The 21,387-nt window shown below is 44.6% G+C and overlaps 1 protein-coding gene across 7 annotated transcripts in view; it reads right to left on the reverse strand.

The window, feature by feature from the left end:
• The window catches only part of ADGRL1 (adhesion G protein-coupled receptor L1), a 617,999-nt gene that overhangs the window by 116,344 nt on the left and 480,268 nt on the right, over positions 1-21,387 (reverse strand). The gene's annotated exons all lie outside the window — the stretch shown is intronic.

Consider the following 21,387-nt stretch of genomic DNA (forward strand, 5'->3'; position numbering starts at 1 on the left):
GAGTTCTGGCCGCTCTTCATGATAATCATGGCCATCTGGGGCCCGAAAGAACCTTTCAGCTTGTCAGGGACAGGTTCTACTGGCCTTGTATGAGGGCCGAAGTCGAAGGATACTGTCATTCTTGTGTCCGGTGTATACAGAGGAAGACTCTGCCACGTCAAGCAGCCCCAATGGGCCATCTACAAAGTCAGGGACCCATGGAGCTGGTGTGCATTGATTTCCTTTGCTTAGAGCCTGATCTGAGTGGCCAGGGGAATGTCCTTGTGGTAACAGACCATTTTACCAGATATGCTCAAGCATTCCCAACAAGGGATCAGAAGGCCTCAACGGTAGCCAAAGTTCTTGTAGAGAAGTTCTTTGTACATTATGGGTTACCACAGCGCCTCCATTCTGATCAGGGAAGGGACTTTGAAAGCAGACTGATCAAGAGACTGTTAGATATGTTAGGCATTCAAAAGACTAGAACCACTCCCTACCATCCACAGGGGGATGCCCAGCCTGAACGATTTAACAGGACTCTTTTGGATATGTTGGGGACTTTGAGCTCAGAGAAGAAACAGCATTGGGGCAGGCACGTAGCTGCCATTGTGCATGCCTACAACAGCACTGTCAGTGATGCTACTGGATATTCCCCTTATCGGCTGATGTTTGGAAGGGAGGCTCGGTTGCCAGTGGATTTGGCCTTTGGCATTTCGCCTGATCATACCTCTTCAGCATCGCATAGAGGATATGTGGACCGACTGCGGAAGAGTCTGAAAGCGGCCTATGACAAGGCTCAGGCCACATCTGATCAACGTGGACTGCGGAATAAAAAAAATTTCGACCTAAAAGTTCGGATCCATGACCTGCAACCAGGGGACAGGGTTTTGTTGAGAAACTTGGGTGTCCCGGGAAAACACAAGTTGGCAGACCGCTGGAAGTCCCAACCTTATGTTATCTGTAAGCAACTGCCAAACCTTCCTGTGTACCAAATTCGGCCTGAGGGAAGTGTGGGTCCATTGAAGGCTTGGCATCGGAACCATTTGCTGCCTCTCTCTGAAGCGGTTCGTATGCCCCCTGTGGAAGACTTGTCAGCGGCCCCTTCGACTTCTCGCCGGTCCAGACCAGTTACCAGATCTCAGACGATGCTCCCAGATGAGGGAGAGGGAAGTTCTCCATCTGAAGATTTGGAAGATGAAGAGGAGGTACCCGACTGGTTGTGGTCATCTCAGTTGCCAGAACCCACACCTGCCTCCCTGTCTTCGTCTGACTTGGCTGATAGAGGAGCCCTTCGGGCAGAAGCCCCTGAATTCATACCCTTTCATATGCTTCCAGAAGAAGCAGCTGAGGATGAAGATCCTGAGGAGGAGGTTGCACCCTTCTCTGAAGAAGAACTGACCTCTCTTGAGCCATCAGGTGCCTCTGTGTTGGAACATGAGGAGGGGGACATGGAAGAATCCTCAGAAGTGCCTGATCCTAGTACCTCTGAGAGCATGCCTCCACGGGAACAGAGGGAAAGGAGAGTCATTCACCCACCTAAGAGACTGACCTATGATCAATTGGGTGAATGTTCGGAAGAAGCTGTTTTTATCTCCAAAAGGTCTCCTGACCAGCCTAGTTCCTCCACTGTAGATTTGGTGGGGGACAACCCTAGCTCACCCCCAGGCACAACTGTACAAGCCACCCAAGTTTTGGGGGGTCTGTGAGAGATCATGAGAACAAAGTATTGAAGTAGAAAACGTTTGCATTTAAGTTTGTACATAAGGATATTGGGTTTGGCCATTATAATAAGCACAGTTTTTGAGGTTCACAATTTGGTTTACTTTGTGAGTTAATGTTTGCGCACATTTTGTTGCTCTGACCTCACTATATGTTTTTTTTCTCTCTCACCTTTTGATGTTTTTTTTTCAACACAAACTTTAAGATGTAAGTGTTTAAGAAATTGCAAAGGCACATGTGCTTTTTAAAGGAGCACTATATAAAAGCACTAGAAATTAGCACTATATTAACACTGTAGAAATCACTTATTTGCTTATTAATTGCACTTTATCGTTTTACTGTTGCACTGCTATTAGAATACAAAATTGGATATATTCAGATTGACTTATTTCAGCAAAATGTTAATGTTTTTGTTGTATAATGCCAACCTATGCACTAGGGTACATACTGTTGACCTCTTTGGGGACCAAAGTTTCTCAAGTGGGGGGAGTGTGTAGCGGGGTTAAACATGCCTAAAGACACTGTTTGATATGTGGGAAGGAACTAGGCTCCCTCTAGTGGTAGCTGCATGGAATTTCCTGGGCTGTGACTTCCTTTTCACAAGATGAAGAAACTACATCTCCCAGGCTGCTTTGCAAGATCCAGGGTGCACGGCTGCACCGCACGGCACTATGGGGGAGGTTATTTAAAGGAAGAGAGAAGCGCGCGAAGGGGGCGCCTTTTCTGCGCTGGACTCTGAGGAACCAGCGAGCGAGAGTGAAGGACTGACACTGGATATTGGGCCAGAGCCTCTTAGCCTGGAGGGACGACGTGGAACCGTCCCATCTCAAGCACGAGGCACATTCCTGGAGGTCATACTGCTGTTTGCTGAGACCGGAAGTCATCCGCCAGAAGGACCTCGCGCGGCTGGCACATAGCCAAAGGACTGAGACCGCAGTGGAGGCGCGCGAAGGAGAAACTTCTGTTGGTGAGAGGGCACATGCCCAATAACTGACTTTATCTGCTGAAGAGACAGTTTTATCTACAGATAGCGGTAGCGCAGCAGGAGGTGATAAAACCCCGGGGTTTATCAGCATACTTTCTCAGGAGACTCATAGACAAACAGTAAGGTCTGTAAAGGAGTCGCCAGAGGTTTAACTCTCTCGCAGAAGTTATTGCTCAGTTACGCAGACACCCTGCGGTGACAACTAACAGCTCGTTGTCTCTCTCTCTCTTGATCTTTATTCCTAATCTGGATTACAAATGAGCTCTATTCAATAACCTTGCTAGCGAAGATCAACAAGAAAGAAGAGAACTCTGGGGGGGGGACTCAGATAGGCCTACCTACCTGGTACTGTGTCTACCCTTAATGCAGGAGGAGTGTGGGGGTATTCTTTTACCTTTTTAAAGCTGTTTTAAATAACCTTTTATGGACTCGTATTGTATTGTATTGTATCTCCCCTATTCAATTTGATATATAGTAAACTAAGTTTGGTTAATTACAATCCTGTGCGTTGTTCCATTGTGTCACCCAGAAGGACTACCATTCAAGAAGGTAACAAGGTATGGTTGCATAGTGAAGTATTGTATTTCAATCTGTGTATCCATTTGATAGTCCAGTCCTATTCTGGGTCAGTTGTGCCTGAGGAGGGATCGAGCCAATTTGATTGGGTTGTTAGGCAGGGTGTAGACCCAATAATATAATCAGCAGCTCCTGCGGGGGTGGTGCTACACTTACAAATTAGCCCAGATGACTAGATAAAATAGAACCTCCTCCTTAATTCTGACCACCTCACCCTACTCCCCTCTCCTTTGTTTCTCACTTTTTACATGAGCCTACAAGTTCCTTCTTTATTCTGATCGCCTGGTTACCAATATCCTATCCCTCGTACTTCTCTTCCAACAAACAAATCCCAGATAAAAAGTGAAAGGGAAATGTTTCCTTTATAGTGACCACAGGCCACCCATGTGGTTCTCTAAAGCTCCCCTTGTCCATTTGGTTCCTTGAGCAGGAACACATGCTACACAGTCAGACTGCCCCTGGCAACATGAGAACTGGGCTTAACGTGACTTTGTACTTGCACTCAGGCCTAACCAGCATTTCATCCTGTGGATGACACAACAAGCACAGAAGCGTGCAGCTGTCTTTTATTAGACAAACAGTGGCAGTGTCATGGACAACCTTTAGAAAAAAAGATTACACGAATGTTCCTGGAAATCAGGGAACACTGACAGCTCTAAGACAATATTTGTTGAACAATGACACAGCAGCAGAAGATTTTCAGCTGGGGCAAGGCTTGAACAACAGGTCACGGTTATATGTATGCGGCTATAGGGATGATGGACAGTAGAAGGGCAGGATGATTTCTACAACTGTGAATAGGCTGGCAGAATGTTGCGGCCAGCAGAGCATAAAACAGATCTGTGACACTTAAGGCAGGCCTTGCATGAATGTGTAAAAACAGCAGCACTTTTCATCTTCATATAATTGCACATAGATTTACTAACAACACCATTAGATTTACATTTTCCTGTATAGTGGTGCCTTCAGGATCCGCCATATTTGTGTAGCCTCAGAATGATTAGCCACATTTGTTTCTAATTTCTTCTTCTCTCTGGTCCTTTTTGAGGCTGTGAAGTAATATAGATGTATGAACTATTGACAATTCCTATTAACCGAGGTAGGGAATGAAAGTATTTTCTCAGGGCCCTATCTAGATATCATGATGTCCTTGGTATACCTGAATGCTGATGACCATTTGGATAGGTCCTGCCCTTTGAACCATCTTATTATGGCAAAAACACTGCTGGAATGAGTTAATGGTGGTGTTCTAAAATTTTATCGGACCCATGAAAATTCCGGACCTCGTCACTTCCGACTGGTGCGAGCCCCGGTGCGCATGCGCACAAGGTCCGAGGAAATTCTAAGACTTAGCGAACAGCTGATTGAGAGGAGGAGGGGCTGAGGTGGGACGCACACACCGCCGTGGGAAAATTGCTGTCACGGGCAAACCAAAATTCTATCGCAGGTAGCCAAGACGCTCCCCTATAGCTGATAGAAATTTGGGGTCTCGGGGATGAAAGGGCGCGGAGCAATGACCCCGTGGGTCTCGGGGATGAAAGGGCGCGGAGCAGTGACCCCGAGAACCGGGGACCACTGCTCCGCACCCTTTCATCCCTGAGACCCCAAATTTTTAACAGCTGTAGGGGAGCGTCTTGGCTACCTGCGATACAATTTTGGGGTCTCCAGCACATATGGTTCGCCCGTGACAGCAATTTTCCCACGGCGGTGTGTGCTGTTCGCTAAGTCTTAGAATTTCCTCGGACCTTGTGCGCATGCGCACCGGGGCTCGCACCACCCGGAAGTGACGAGGTCCGATTTTTTCACGGGTCCGACAAAATTTTACAACAGTGGCACCAAGGAGTCTCCCCAATAAGCAGAACTCTTTTATCTTTACAGACCACCAAGGTAAAAAAGGAGAAACAGTATAATGTTTCTCGAACTGTAATAAGTCACATGACTCTTCTCAAGATCATCAGAACCTCTTTCCCCTTAAGTGCTGAATTCAGCCACAAATTTCCAAAGGTGACTAGGAGAAGGAAACAAAATAAGGAAAAATGTTTTACAAATAGCTAATTCTGAGGCTTTGGCCTGCCTCTTGTAACCCTGCTGTCCCAGGCCCTGGCCCACGAGTGGCAATATGGTAAATACAGCCCTGGGTTTTCTAAGTCCCCGTTCACATTAGGTCGCTCCGACTTAGGGGGCGACCTGTGAAGTCGCGTGCAGCGCGACTTCGGCGCGACTTGCACGGACTTCACATAATGAAAGTCAATGCAAGTCGCCTCCAGGTCGCCCCGAAGTAGTACAGGACCCTTTTTTCTAAGTCGGAGCGACTTGTGTCGCTCCTATTAGAACGGCTCCTGTACTACACAGTGGGAGCGATGGTGCACGACTTGTCAGGCTGACCAAGTCGCCTGACAAGTCGTACCAGTGTGAATGGACACTAATACCTCCTCTATATGCTGTCTAACTGTTTGTAATTTGCTGAGGAAAGTGGCCCGATTAGCAGCCTTTGGCCTCATTTACACTTGATGGCTGAGCCACATTTTTACTGTCTCACAACTGCTCCCACATAAGCTGCAAAGGCAGCAGATAGGGGTGGAAATATACTGCGGCCAAGACACTTTGCATTGAAACAGCAAAAATGATCCCTTATGTTGTGTTCTGTGGGTTGAACCCAACCCATTTAACTGCCAAACATGCGATAGCAACGTGGTGATGCAGGTTTTTAGGGATTAAAAAGCCAGCCAGTGAGGATGCAACATAATGCCTCCCCAACACCTATTAAACGCCCTCTGAAAAGAGATCTACTGAAGATCGCTATTCAGAGGGTGCTGGCAATGAAAACTCTTAATCTCTAACAGCTGTACAGTAAAGGAACCCTGATGTGTATAAATCCTAATATGACACCTGTAACATGTCTCTAGTTATAGTGCATTAAAACTGCTGGTTGTAAGACTGAATACCAAGATTTCTGACATCACACATCAATCACAAATCCGGCACACCAGTAACTGGGGATTAAAACACGCCAGCGCAAACACTTTTTTTGCAGAGCTGTAATCAGCAAACATTCAGCAGGTAGACCCAAGTTGTCCCATGAAGGATTAAAACACAGGTCATATTTTTGCACATTACGCATCTGTGGAAACAATACTGATGTTATTTCACTTTAAAACGCCCTTGATATCGTTCACTTGAAAGAGGAATTCTAGCCGGCATGAAGCTGATCATGAAATGAAAAGGCTTTTTGGAAAGCTATATTTATTTCTACTAGAGAAGTGGCTTTTGGCTTGGTTACAGCCATGTGATTGATTAGCCCAGCACTGTGATTATAGGGGTAGTGTAGATTTTATCTTTTCTATATACCTCTAAATGGACATAACATGGTGATGCCTGAATAGTAAAACATGGTGGCATGACCAGGGAAGAGAAAAAAACAACTCAATTTAAAGAAGTGGAGTCTGAAAAAAATGTTCTCACATGCAGCCCATTCCGATATAAACCGAGAACATTTCCAAGGAAAATAGATAACACAGTCATGTACTTAAAGTGGACCTAAAGCCCAATACTGGTGTAGCACCCTCTAGCTAGTGCGCTAGTGTTAGAGATAGTGTAGGTAAATTTGGCCTGGCTGAGAGCCAGGCTGGGTTGAATCTAGGTCAGGGTGAGTGACTCAGGGAGGCTGGGTGACTCATCAGGCAGCACCTCTGACACCTCTCTCTACTTGCTGGAACCTTGGAGAAGTATCCATAAGAATGGGACGGGAGGTTAGGAGGAGCTGCCTGGAGTAATGAGGAGGGCCCCAGCCAATCACCAGCAAGTGGGCTGGCAAGGGGTATGCCCCTCTTAAATACTTGCAGTCAGGCCAGCAGGGGCAGTGGAGTCAGGTGGAAGCTGGAGATGCTGAGGAGGCTGTCAGTGGCCCTTGAGAGTAACCCCCTTATTCCGGGGGGAGGCGGGGGTGACCATGGGCCTGGGGCTTGAGTGCTGAAGGGATCCTCCTACAACACATGGAGGAGTCCTGTCCAGAGGCACGGGAGCAAGGGTGAGGACAGCAGAAGCCAGCGAGCACATCCAGGAGGTGTCTCCAGGAGAAGTCAGCCGGTACGGGGAGGACATTTTTAGGTATAGTTAGTGGTAGGCTGGATTTCCACTTTGAGCAATTATAACAACAGATTCAATATTATCAGTATAAACATCTAAAACATTTAAAGCTGAAGTTTAATCTGCTTTTATTTTGCCTTCTCTGTTTTTTTTTATCCTTCATTACCATGTTAATGACATTTTTAAATAAAACCTTCCCACTTTCATTACATATCTTATTTTACACCCACTGATGTCATCACTGGGTCTCTGTTCTTCTCTATGTAATGCAGGCAGAACATGGCTGGTGGAAGGGACCGGCAGGCAGCTGTACATAGCTTCCTGAAAACATCACAGCACATCACAACACCTTGCCTCAGTACTCGTCCCAAGAGACATCAGCCCCAGTGCAAGCAGTGGGCTAACTCTTGGCTGGAGTTAGTCAAATATAAAAATGCCTTGATCGGTGGATGTCAGCCTGGAGGAGTGGATGTTCCTAGGCAGATAGAGTGGCCCGGAGTAACGGAGACATGGACGGAGGGCTGGCATGACAGGGGTTAAAGGGGTTTGGGACAAGGAGGGGTTTTCAACCCAGTACGATAGAAAATAAGTGGTGGGACTTTTAATTGGTGTTTTGGCCAGAAAGGGTTGGAGCTACAGGGAGAGGTCAAGCTAGGGGCTTCAGGAAGTCTTCAGTCGGAGGAAAGCTGCGTTGGAGAATATTTCCCACCCTCCCTCCCATTTTCTTGTATTTTCTTGTTTTTTCTGAAATTTGTTTTTGCGGTCCACCGCCCTTGTATTTGGTTTTTGTTTTACCAGAGGCTTTCTTCTTTGGGGTGGTTCTTTGTCATGGCAGCAAGCGGGGTACAAGGTCCTGGTAGGTTAGTATGGTGAAAACGTATACTTGGTAGGGACCCGTCTCAGGTACGGCTCCCAGTAGTTGATATGTTGGTACCTGCGACTGGTTGTCTCTGAGCCAGTGCTGTGTGGCTGGAGGTCCAATTAAGTCGGACCCAGGTACCTCCTTCTTTGATGCCTACCGGGACCTTGAGGCTCCAGTAAAAAACAGGGTTTAACCACTTAAGCCCCGGAAGATTTTACCCCCATTCCGACCAGGGGGTATTTTGCGATTCGGCACTGCGTGACTTTAACGGACAATTGCGCGGTCGTGCGACGCTGTACCTACACAAATTTGGCGTCCTTTTTTTCCCACAAACAGAGCTTTGTTTTGGTGGTATTTGATCACCTGTGCGATTTTTTGATCACGCGCTATAAACAAAAAAAGAGCGTCAATTTTGCAAAAATAACAATATTTTTCACATTTTTTTATATGAAATTCCCCCAAAAAAAAATTTAAAAATCAACATTTTTTAACATTTTCGGCCAATTTGTTTTATCCTACCTATGTTTGGTAAAAAAAATCGCAAAATGCGTATTTTGATTGGTTTGCGCAAAAGTTATCGCGTTTACTAACAAAGGGAAAGATTTTTGTCATTTTTGTTGTTTTTATTTTTAACGCGTAATGGCGGCGATCTGCGATTTTTTTTGCGGTACTGCGACATTGCGGCGGACAGATCGGACCCTTGACTGACATTTTTGACACTTTTAGGGTTACCAGTGACATTTCTACAGTAATCAGTGCTATATACATATATGCACTGTTACTGTAAAAATACACTGGTAGTGAAGGGGTTAACTTTATTTGGGAGGGAGGGGCTGTGTGTGTCCCTAGGGGCGTGCTTTCTACTGTGATTGGCTGTGGCTTGAGCTGTAAGGACACTGATCAACGGATCTACATAGTAGATCCATGTGATCAGTGTCTTTACAGCGAGGAGAATGACAGGTGGCTTGTTTACACAAGCTGCCTGACATTCTCCCTCTCCCCCGGCGATCGCCGAGTGGCCGGCGGACATCGGGTCCGCTGGTCACATGCGCGGGGGGGTCCGTGACCACGCGGGAGAGGGAGCGCGCCTCCGGCGGCGCGCGCTCGCTCCCTAGACCCTCACAAGCAAGCAACGTAGCCCTACGTTAGTTTGCCTGTGAGGGGCTGACCGCCGACGTAGATAGTCGTGCGGCGGTCGGCAAGTGGTTAACGTGTTATTTACCTGCTATGTATACAGTTTGTTAATAAAAGGCTGCTATGGCCATTTAACTCCAACCTGTGGTCATGTGGTTATTTATAATGGAGGAGGAGAGTGATGGTCAGAGCAGAATGGAGACAAATCTTCTTTAATCCCCTAGTCATGCATTTGCATGTAAACGGCTCTGGGTACCGGTGCATGACATAAAGAATAGAATGGAAGGGCCGTGTCAGGTGCAGTCAGGCCGAGGAGGAAAGGGCTAGAGCAGGGGTCCCCAATTCCCAGGTCGCAGACCAGTGCCAGTCCATGGCGCCTCTGCAGAAGGGCCACAAAGGCTGCTTTGTCAGCAGTGCGGTGGGCAGATCGTGACATCATCTCTCACTCCCCACCCCGCATCAACGCTGTTCTGCCCTTACAGCAGGGCCGCAAAGGCTGCTCTTGACAGAGCTACAGCCGTAGACAGGTAGAGAGATGATTACATCATCTCTCACCACCCGCCCTCACTCTGGGATAGGATTAGCATATGCGCAAGTGCAAGACTATCCCCTCTGACGCCTCTGGGGAGAGGCTGCCAGAAGCAGTGTAACCATAAGTCTTTCACTGCTGAAAAAAAAAAAAAAACCTTATCTTGACTTTATATGTTAATTAAATTAAAGTAACAAGCCGCATATGGTATTTTTTGGTGGCAGGTTACAGTGACATTCTACATCTGGTGGCAGGATAGTGGGCAGCTGCATCTGATGACAGGTGATGGTAGCAAGTGACAAGCTGCATCTGGGTGGCAGGTGATGGTGGCAAGTAAAACTTTGCATCTGGTAACAGGTGACGGTGGCAAGTGGCAAGCTACATCTGGGTGGCAGGTGACGGTGGCAAATGACAAGCTGCAACTGGTGGCAGGCGATGATGGCAAGTGACGATGGCAAGTGACAAGCTGCATTTGGTGGCAGGAGGCGTGGCAAGTGACACGCTGCATCTAGTGGCAGGTAAGAATGGCAAGTGACAAGCTGCATCTGGTTGCAGGTAACAATGACAAGTCACAAGCTGCATCTGGTGCCAGGTGACCATGGCATGTGACAAGCTGGTGCTGGTGGCAAGCGACAGTGGCAAGTTGCATCTGGTGGCTGGTGACGGTGGCAATTGACAAGCTGCATCTGGTAGCAGGTGACAATAGCAAGTGACAAGTGTGAAACTGGTTGTAATGCGACGGTGGCAGGTGACACACTCAGAGCTCCCACTGATTCTGCATTATGGTGAGCTGAGCTATTCATCCTATATTACAATGTAATAATAGAAATAATGCGGGAGGAGCCTGCGGTGTGTGATGCGATTACGGACGGGGGACCCGGCGGCCATTTTGTTGGGGTTGGAAACCAACACACACATTAGTTAGTGGAGGAAACATGATATGCTGTGCATCTCTGGTTTGGATGTAAGTTGCTACATGTTGTTGTGAATAAACATCTTTTATTGTGTTGCACTATGAGGAGTGTTCTGCCTTATTCCTACATGTACTGATGATCTGTGAGAGGGGCGTCAGGTTTATTGCTGAGTGGAACGTTGGGAGGTTCTTTCCTTATATCGCTACCCAGTTATAAGATCCCTGCTGATCCCTGCTGTCTGTGATCCTTGTGATGAGGATCATTGATATCCGGTAAGAGGCTGTGTGACGGTTCCTGGTGACGGTTCTCCTCTACTTTTCATTCCTGGTGACGGTTCTCCTCTACTTTTCCACCATTTTTGAGTGAACACCTTTCCTGTGGTCTCTTTCTTTGTGGATGTGGACTTGGTGTTTTTCAATGTATTTTATCAGCGCTACCCCCTATTTTATTGTTTCTACTTGACCTTTTTATTCAGGATCATGTGTTGGCTGCTTTTTATTATAGTAAGGACATTGATGTGGTTGTAACCACAAACCATCTATATCTTGTGTCTCATAGAAATAATGCGCTTCAATCATTCTGACACAATATCAACCTTGGTGTGGTGATGATTGAAGCGTTGAAGCGCTAACACCAGCCATTGCCCAAATGAATCACCCGCAGCCGTGGAACCCCAATCATCCCCCCCCCACCCCAGTCCTTGGCAAAATTTTCTTCCATGGAACCGTCCATGGTGCTAAAAAGGTTGGGGACCACTGGGCTAGAGGATGCTGGACATCCTCCAGCCTGTAAAGTAGGTGAACTTTATCTGAATTGCTTCAGCTTCTAGAAAGAAGCTTCAGCTTCAGCTTCAGAAAAAAAAAAAGAGAAAAAAAAAGTTAGTACAGCTGTGCAAGTCTGAAGGTAGGACTGGGGGTCAGCTTTATAAACCACTATGCTAACCAAACAGAAACCCCAGATGAGTGAAATCACAATAAATAAATGAATAACTCAACCACAACCCAACCACAAGTAAACCCTGTCGCTAGTTATTCATTTATTTATCATTACTTTATTTGTCTGAGGGTTCTGTTTGGTTGACATGGTGGCTTTTAATAGTTTTAATCCATAAATCATATGTTTATACTAATAAAGTTACATTTTTTGATCTAGTTGCAGAATTGCTTTGGTTGTGCTTTCTATTGCCTGGGAAATGTTCTTGTTTATATCTGAGTATCCTTCACCCAGGGTTAGCTTAGCAAGCTTTTGGCTTGCATTGGTAGAATTCTATGCTGCATTGACATGCAGGATACCCACCACAGTACATCCCAATGTCATTGATTTCCTTTTTTGAAATTTCCATAAGTAAATTTCCTTTCTTTTTTGTATGTGGCGACATGACAGATATTTCTCTGTTCCTTTGCCGCCATCCTTCCTTAGACATCAACAACAGCATAATGTGACATGCCTCGCACTATTTTGCCATAAAGGGTTTATGGCAAAGTGGTGCGGGACAATGTCACAATATGCTTTTTTGTTTAGAGGAGGCTCAGTCACCAGAATGTGTCATCAGAATGAAGTATGGTAGTGCTTTGGAGATTTAGAATGGCTGCATACAACACTGTGCAACATACAGCACCTGGAACATCAACAGGTACTGTATGTTTGACTACAAAGCAATGGCTAAAACAGAAAATATTATGCTACTTAAAGCCCAACTGGGCTAATAATTTAATCAGCTGAATAGATTGAGGATGAATCAAAGCAAAAGGTGTTCAAAGTCTTACAGTTCTTTAGAAAGCAGCCACAACCTGAATAAAAAAGCCTGTCCATTGTCATCAAGCTGCTAAGAAGAACCCTTGATCTCTGCATGGAGTCAGTGGGCCCTCTGTAGAGGTTCGGCATGCCCTCTACTTATTCTGGCTAGAGCTTTCCGATCAGTAGGTAGCATGAGCTTTGCTCAATGTAGAACTATAGTACTGACTTAGCTGGGGACCTCTGCAGAGAGATCATTGCTTCCACTCTTTTTATCTCATTTTGAAAAATGTTTTCGAAAAGAAGCTTTTGAACCTTTTTTTCTTTTAGCTTCTTGCTTTCGGGGGCATACAATGAAGAAGATATCACAGACACAGGGTATGGCTGTAAGGTAATGGTCAGCCCTCAACTTCACAACAGACTCTACTTGCATATAGACAGTGCTTTGCATAAGTATTCACCTTTGGAAAAATTTGTGGTGCTGCAACCTGTAGTTAAAATGGACTTAATTGTTACATACAGTTACATAGTTGGTAAGGTTGAATGAAGACACCAGTCCATTCAGTTCAATCTATGTAGGTGTGCGTGTTCATAATAATTTCCCATACCCCTGTATACTGTGCTCGCTATGATACATGTCCAAGAAATTTTTAAACGGTCAATATTTCCTGCTGACCCCACTGGTTGTGGAAGTGAATTCCACATCCTTATTGCCCTGATAGTGAAAACCCCCCTACACAACCTAAGGTTTTATTAAGGGGCCTCATGTCTTCTTACACTCCCTGAGGCTGAAAAGTTTATGCCCTATGCCAGAATCGCCATCATATCTCCTCCCAAGCATCTCTTCTCCAGGGAGAATAAGTTAATGCTTGTAGTTCCTCATAATGAAGGTCCTCCAGTTCCCTTATTATTTTTGTTGCCCTTCTTTGTACTCTCTCCAGTTCCAGCACCTCCCTCCTGAGGATTGGTGACCTGAATTGGACAGAATACTCCAGATGTTCCGATCCTCCAGCCAGAATTTTATAAAGTGTCAGGATTATTGTTTTATCTCTGGAGTAAATTCCTTGATTTATGCATAGTATAATTCTGCTGGCTTTGCTTACTGCAGCTTGGCATTGCATGACATTGCTGAGTCTGTCATATACTAGGACCCCCAGATCTTTCTCCATCCTGCATTCCCCCAGAGGTTTTCCCCCGGGCGAGTACCTTGCATTCACATTTTAGCCCCCAAGTGCATTATTGTACATTTTTCAACGTTAAACCTCATTTGCCATGTAGTTGGCCACCCCATTATTTTCTTGAGGTCCTCTTGTTCCGTTTTTATATCTTGCTATAAAGTTATTTCCCTACTTAGCTTTTAGTCATCAGCAAACACTGAGATTGAGCTAGTTATACCAACCTCTATATCATTTATGAAGAAATTAAACAGAATTGGTCCCAGGACAGAGCTTTGGGGTACCGCACTTACCACTCCAGAACAATCTGAGTATTCGCTATTTATCACTACCCTTTGGCCCCAACCCTGTAAAAAGTTTTCTATCCATGCACAAATCCTCTGGTCCATGCCTACAGACTTCAGTTTTTGAATTAGGCATCTAAAGGGGACTGTATCATATGCTTTTGCAAAATCCAGATACACCACATCCACTGGCCTGCCCTTATCTAGATGGCAGCTAGAATGTTAACAGATTGGTTTGGCAAGAACGACCTTTCATAAACCCATGCTGATTACGACTAATGATACTTTTTTCATCAGCAAATTCTTGGATAAATTCCCTTATCATCTCCTCCAATAGTTTACATACTATTGATGTTAAATTAACTGGTCTATAGTTCATGGGTATAAGTGTTGGCCCCTTTTTAAATATTGGTATCACGTTGGCCCTTGCCAATCAGCTAGTATCATTCCTGTCAGTATGCTGCCCATAAAAATTCGGAATAGCAGTCTGGTTATAACCTGACTGACTCTCGGGTGTAAGCCATTAGGTACTGGTGATTTAGTTGTGCTATTCTAGTCTTTTCTGGACCCTGGCTTCTGTTAGCCACAAGGTTACATCCTGTGATGTCATCCTTAATCCTCCGCTATGTGCCTTTTGTGGTCTATTTTACCTGCTCTCATTACATTCTTACACTTCCTATTGCATTCCTTGTAGTGTTGAAATACTGACAATGATCCCTCAGCCATATAGTTTTTTTAAGGCCTTTTTTTTCTCTTTTTAATTTAAAGTTTAGCCACCCAGGTTTAACCTTAGCTCTTTTATTTTTATTACCCATTGGAATACACTGTTTAAAAATATTAAGTAAGTTTGTGTCACTGATCTAAAGAAATTGGTCCATAATGCTGAAATTTCAAAAACACAGTGGGAGCGATTTAATAAAACTGGAGCACTCATAATCTCATGAAGCGCTGCATGGTAGCCACTTGCCAGTCAGCTTCTAACTTCAGCTTGTTCATATAAGCTTTGACAATAAAACCTAAAAGCTGATTGGTTTCTTTGCAAATCTGCACCGGATTTTGCACTCTCCAGTTTAAATAAATCTCCCCCAATGGATTTTCAAACTGTTTGCAAAAAAATAAAAAATACAAATACAGCTTGACTGACTATGTATTCACTCCCTCTGAAACCCATAAATAAGCTCTGGTGCAAACAACTGGCTTCAAAATTGGCATAATTAGTTGAATGGAGCCCACCTGTGTGTTAAAAGTGTCACATGATCTCAAAATAAATACACCTGTTTTTAGAGTGCCCAAGGGTTTGCTAGTGAAGGTACCTAAACAAACAAATCATCATGAACACAAAGGAGTTATTGAAACAAGTCCAGGATAATGTTCTGCAGTAACATTCTTGGTAATTAAAAGAAACAAACTCCAAGCGTAATTGTGGGCACAATTAAATAGAAAAAGAATATAGTAAAATCGGGACTCTGACTGGAGAAGGCTGTTCACCAAAACTCTGTGACTAGGTAAGGAGGTCATTAGCTACCAGGAGGCCAACGTTTACTGTGAAGGAGCTGTCGAGATCCACAGCTAAGATCAGTGAAAACACCAAATATTATACACCATTATAGGACTACTACAGATCTATACACAAAAATGAAAGAAATATATTACGTAGCAAAAATTCAGTCATGTAATTTTTTTTCTATTACATAGAAACACTTATAAAATGATTCTTTTACCATGGTTCAACAAACCTCATTAAAAACAGAAACCACCAGTTCTCCCCTGAGGCATGTATATGTTATGTTATTCCTGAAGCTAAGGGACACTTCATAGAGGTTCAAAACAGAACTTCAAAAGGACCTAGAATCCTTTAGCTAAAATATATGGAATGTAAACTAGATATAGTACCAGGTGTCAGCTTCTCGTATATATGAGCCAAGGATGATAACTCGAGTACTGAACTGCCAGTGCTACTATAAATTAGCCTACTACATTGGGGATTGGTCCACAGATATAAAGCATGCAAAACAATGATGTGAAAATAAATCTTTTAAAGGAGATACTGAACAACTCAATAGTCCAAACAAGGAGTTTTCAGAACTGAACTCTTGTCCAAGAGAAATCTTTAAGATATTTACGAGCCAGGGTTATGAGCCTTACATCCAAAATTGGAATCAAAGCCGAAAATATTGAGGCTTGGCACAGATTGCAGCCTCTTCAAAGTATTTCCATGTAAACCATAGTCAGTGAAAGGGAAAGATAAATGAGTCATCCTTTTGTAAAACAACACCAGCACATTATATACTAAATCACTGTTTGTCATGTGAAGAATCTTTCAAATCGCCTTTGATTTAGAATAGTAGCCATCCTAGCAGGAAATAAATAAAGAGGATTCCACTTCCACAACTATAGGTAGGTTCTTTAGATGTGCCTCTAATGGTATGATATCTTAGAAAAAGGATACAGGCTCAAGGATATACACTGTTTAAAAAAATTAAAGGAACACTTTGAAAACACATCACCAGGTCTCAATTGGGAAAAATATCATGCTGGATATTTATACTGATTTGGACTGGGTAATGTGTTATGAATGAAAGGATGCCACATCGTTTGATGGAAATGAAAATATCAACCTACAGAGGACTGAATTCAAAGACAACCCGAAAATCAAAGTGAAAAAATGATGCAGCGGCCTAGTCCATTTTGCTAAAATTTCATTGCAGCAACTCAAAACTCAGTAGCTTGTATGGCCCCCCACGTGCTTGTATGCATGCCTGACAAGATCAGGTTCCTAATGAGACGTTGAATGCTGTCCTGGGGTATTTCCTCCCGGGTCTGGACCAGGGCATCACTGAACTCCTGAACAGACTGAGGTGCAACCTGGTGGCGTCAGATGGACCGAAACCTAATGTCCCTATTCTATTGTTCTCTTGGATTTAGGTCAGATGAGCGTGGTATCAATTCCTTCATCCTACAGGAGTTGGCTGCATACTCAGGTTCTCAGGCCACTCTCATGAAGTCTGTTTCTGATTGTTTGGTCAGAGACATTCACACCAGTGCCCTGCTGGTGGTCATTTTGTAGGGCTCTTGCCAGGGCCGGACTGGCCTACTGGGATACCGGGAAATTTCCTGGTGGGCCGCCGGCCCTGGGGCCGCTTTGGGGCCGGCCGCGCTAAGCATTGGGGCCGCGGCAGAGTGCAATCCAATCCATCCGATATACTCTTTCTACGTCAGCCGCTGTGAGCGGCATGACGTCACATCCGGCGGGGGCGGTGCGCAGCGTTGGATCGACTGACTGGCTGAGACTGTCATGGCGCCGATCCCTCCCACACAGACGCGCTAGTAGCCAGCAGCATGATCGCAGGTGAGCCAGCAGCCAGCAGTAATTTCCCAACCACCCATATTCACACACACCATACACAAACTGAACACACTTACACCTCTGGGGACTTGGCTCTGAGCAGGTATCCCTCCAGCAGCTACTAACTCATTGACTCCACTGCACTTATACCACTACGATGGGCACAGTCTTGTGCTTGCCAGAACAATCAATATTACACCTCCTGCTTCCAAAAGCAGTAAGAAGTCCCCTATCTGCCCTCAGGCCTCACAGCAACACGATTGGGGCTGAGGGAATTTTATTATAATTGCTGGAAGTTATGGCTTTCAGTAATACTCTGCCTGTGCCCATAGAAAATAAAAAGTCCCCTCTCTGCCCCTGGGCCCAGTACAGAGGGGCTGGTTCTACCCCATCCCCAATCAGCAGCCTTGAAGGCTAGGTCCATAAGGACATGGTTTGATGGGCTTGGTGTAGAGAAAAGCAGGTGGTTTGCATCTCCTGTACCATGTCCGCAGCCCCTGTACCATGCCCCAAGCCCCTGCATCTTCTGCACCATGCCCACAACCCCTGCATCTCCTGCCATGTCCGCAGCCCCTGCGGCACCATGTCTGCAGCCCCTGCATCTCCTGCACCATGCCCTCAGCCTCTGGATCTCCTGCACCGTGTCTGCAGCCCCTGCATCTCCTGCACCGTGTCCGCAGCCTCTGCATCTCCTGTACCATGTCCGCAGCCCCTGCATCTCCTGCACAAGCCCACAGCCTCTGACATGTCCTCCTGTACCATGTCCGCAGCCTCTGACATTTCCTGTACCATGCCAACACAGCCTCTGACCACCTCCTGTGCCATGTCCACACTTTTACACCACTTTTAACTGGAATTTGCTTATATATATCTAAATATATATAAAGCCCTATATGCTTTTATATCTGTCTTATCTATATATAATGCACTCTTCAAATGTGCTTTAAAATTAATGTTTTTACCTTTTATGAACAAGAAAATGCTGTTGGGTCGGTATAATAATGCTATAGGGCTGGTATGAAATTATTTCCAGGGCTGAATTTTATTCCCAGTCTGGCCCTGGCTCTGGCAGTGCTTATCCTGTTCCTCCTTGCACAAAGAAGCAGATACCAGACCTTCTACGGCTCTGTCCAGCTCTCCTAGAGTAACTGCCTGGAATCTCCTCAATGCTCTTGAGACAATGCTGGGAGACACAGCAAACCTTCTGGCAATGGCACGTGTTGGGGTGCCATCCTGGAGGAGTTGGACTGCCTATGCAACCTCTATAGGGTTCAGATATCACCTCATGCTACAAATAGTGACACTGATCCAAGCCAAATGCAAAACTAGTGAAAAACAGTCAGAAAAGATGAATAGGGAAAAAAAAATGTCAGTGGCCTCCACCTTAATTTCATTACCACCAAAGCCCCTGAAACTAATTAACACCCTTCTCTGCTACTTAACTGGCCAGATCAATATCCCAGGAGTTTAATTGACTTGATGCTACACTGTACTCTGATTAAAAAGTGCTTTTTGAGCAGTGTATATATGAACAAAGTCCAAATTTATCCTCATCCTCTTAGTATAAGTGCCTCAGGGGAGTGGACAGTGGAGGTCACAGGCATCTGACCAGTTTCACCAGTAACGTCTAGCTTCCTCAGAGTTAAGATGCTGAAGACTGTATCTTATTATATAGGACATGAGTACTAGACATTGAAAAGGTGGTTGTCTGTATGATGCCAAACTTCTTTTTGCCCATTTGACCACTCAGTCCAGTGGCAGAAATCAGAACTGTATTGAAATTAAAGTTAAATAATGCACAACATGCCCGGCAGTAAGGCAACCCAAGTAGGCGCATTTACAGGATGTACAGCGATGAATAGTAGCAGTAGGTCTAATGTTTGCCAACAGCATCTGTCTTGAGAAGAGGAATGCAGCTTGGCCAGTCCACAGAAAAGGGGGGAGGCATCCAGGATGGATGGCGTATCCTTGCACTTTCCTCACTCACCTGGAACCTCTCCCTGATGCTAAGCTCTGTCCCTAATAAACAGGTGGCCTGTCCCTACTCTAGCCGCACACAACATGCATGCCAATCCTGGAAGCCAGGATCTTAAAAAGATTTTGCTTGACCCAAGATGGCCACCAACGTATCATGGGACGTCAACATCCAATTGGATGCTGCCTATTTGTGACCGAGGGGATCAAAGAGGAACTAGGTTCCTCTCGACTTCCTCATCCACCTGCATTGCTGCTGTGGACGAGTTTCGCCTGCACTGGAAAAAATAGACTGCAGTTGCCTTGATAAATGCATTAAGATAAAAAAAACCTTTGGTGTGCAGCCGTCTCCTCAGCCCCCATAATACTTACCTGAGTCCATCTTTATCCAGCGATGTTGCAGGAGTTTCTCAGCTGCCCAGGACTCCCCTCTTTATTGGCTAAGACAGCAGCGTGGCCCAATTGGCTCCGGCTGTTGTCAATCAAAGTCAGTCACACCAACAGGAAAAAAGCTGGGCGGGGTCCGGTCACAGCTCTATGTCTGATTGGACACAGGGAGCTCTGACTTGGCTCGGGTGCCCACACATCAAGCTGCTTGCTGTGGGGGTACTCAACAGGAGGGAGGGGCCAGGAGCACAGAAGAAGGAACCGAGAAGAGAAGGATCTGGGCCACTCTGTGCAAAACCAACTGCACAGAGCAGGCAAGTATAATATGTTTGTTATTTAAGAAAAAGAAAATGAGACTTTACAATCACTTTAATACTATATATTTTTGGTGCTATGTGCCCATGTAAGGCATGGCCAGTAAAGATACCAAAGCAAATTTAATTGATGTGATTGTTGCCATGAATGTGGATATTTAACACTGAATGCAATTGAAGAAAGGGATATTTTTAAGATATTTTGCCTTCATGGAATCTACCTATAATTGTGGAAGTGGAATTCTATTTATTCATTTCCAGCTGGGATCCCTACTACTCCGATTCAAAAGTGGTTTCAAAGATTTTTGATATGACAAACAGTGATTCAGTATAGGAAAGATACACAACTGCCTCGATTATCAGCAAAATGTGCTGGTGTTGTTTTACAAAAGGAGGACTCATTTATCATTCCCTTTCACTATGTTTTACATGGAAATACTTTGAAGAAGACTGCAATGTGTGTGCCAAACCACAATATTGTCGGCTTTGATTCCAATTTTGGATGTGATACTCAAAACCCAGGCTTGTAAATATCTTTAAGAGCACTCCTGGACAACAGTTCAGTTCTGAAAACTCCTTGTTTGGACTATTGGGTTGACAGCGTTCAATAGTCTCACATGACAGTTTTCCATGCTTTACATCGTCTTAATTTTGTGGGCTGATTTATAGTAGCACTGCCAGTTCTGTAATCGAGTTATCATTCTTGGCTCATATATATGAGAAGTTAACACCTGATACTATATCTAGTTTGCATTTCATATATTTTATTGAAAGGATGATCTGTTCTTTTTGAAGTTCTGTTTTAAATCCATATGCAGTTTTCCTTTGCTTCAGGAATAACAAAGTATATACCCTCCTTAGTGGAGAATAGTTTTTTGTTTTATTGGGGTTTGCTGAACCACGGTAAAAGGATACGTTTGTTAGGCTGTTTTTCTTTTTTTTGGGGGTTTGTAAGAGCAGTGAAAGCATCTCTGGGGCACATATAACCCAAAAGCTCCACAAAACTGGGCTTTATGCAAAAGTGATAAGGTATAGCCACTGCTGAAAAGACTCTGTATTAAATCAAGTTTTGAGTTTGCCAGAAGGTATGTGGGAGACACAACACACATGAAAAACTTCTATGTTCTGAGAACTTTTTAGCTGTTTTATAACATGTTATGCGTGGTGGAAAGCTGTTTTATACCGAAAAGGGAAAAACACTTTTACAACCCAAAAATTTCTACTTTTTTACAAATTAACTTTTATGTTACAAATAAAGACACTTTTTGCACCTTCAAAGTGTATGTTGAAAAAATTCAAAAAGTAAATTGCCCATATAAACCATTTTTATTCCAGGTTCTACAAAAAGTTAAGGGTGAACACTAATGGAGCTTAAGGAAAAAGTACTAG

This window comes from Pelophylax lessonae (genome assembly GCF_965119305.1).
Source record: "Pelophylax lessonae genome assembly, chromosome: 4".
Taxonomy (NCBI): Eukaryota; Metazoa; Chordata; class Amphibia; order Anura; family Ranidae; genus Pelophylax; species Pelophylax lessonae.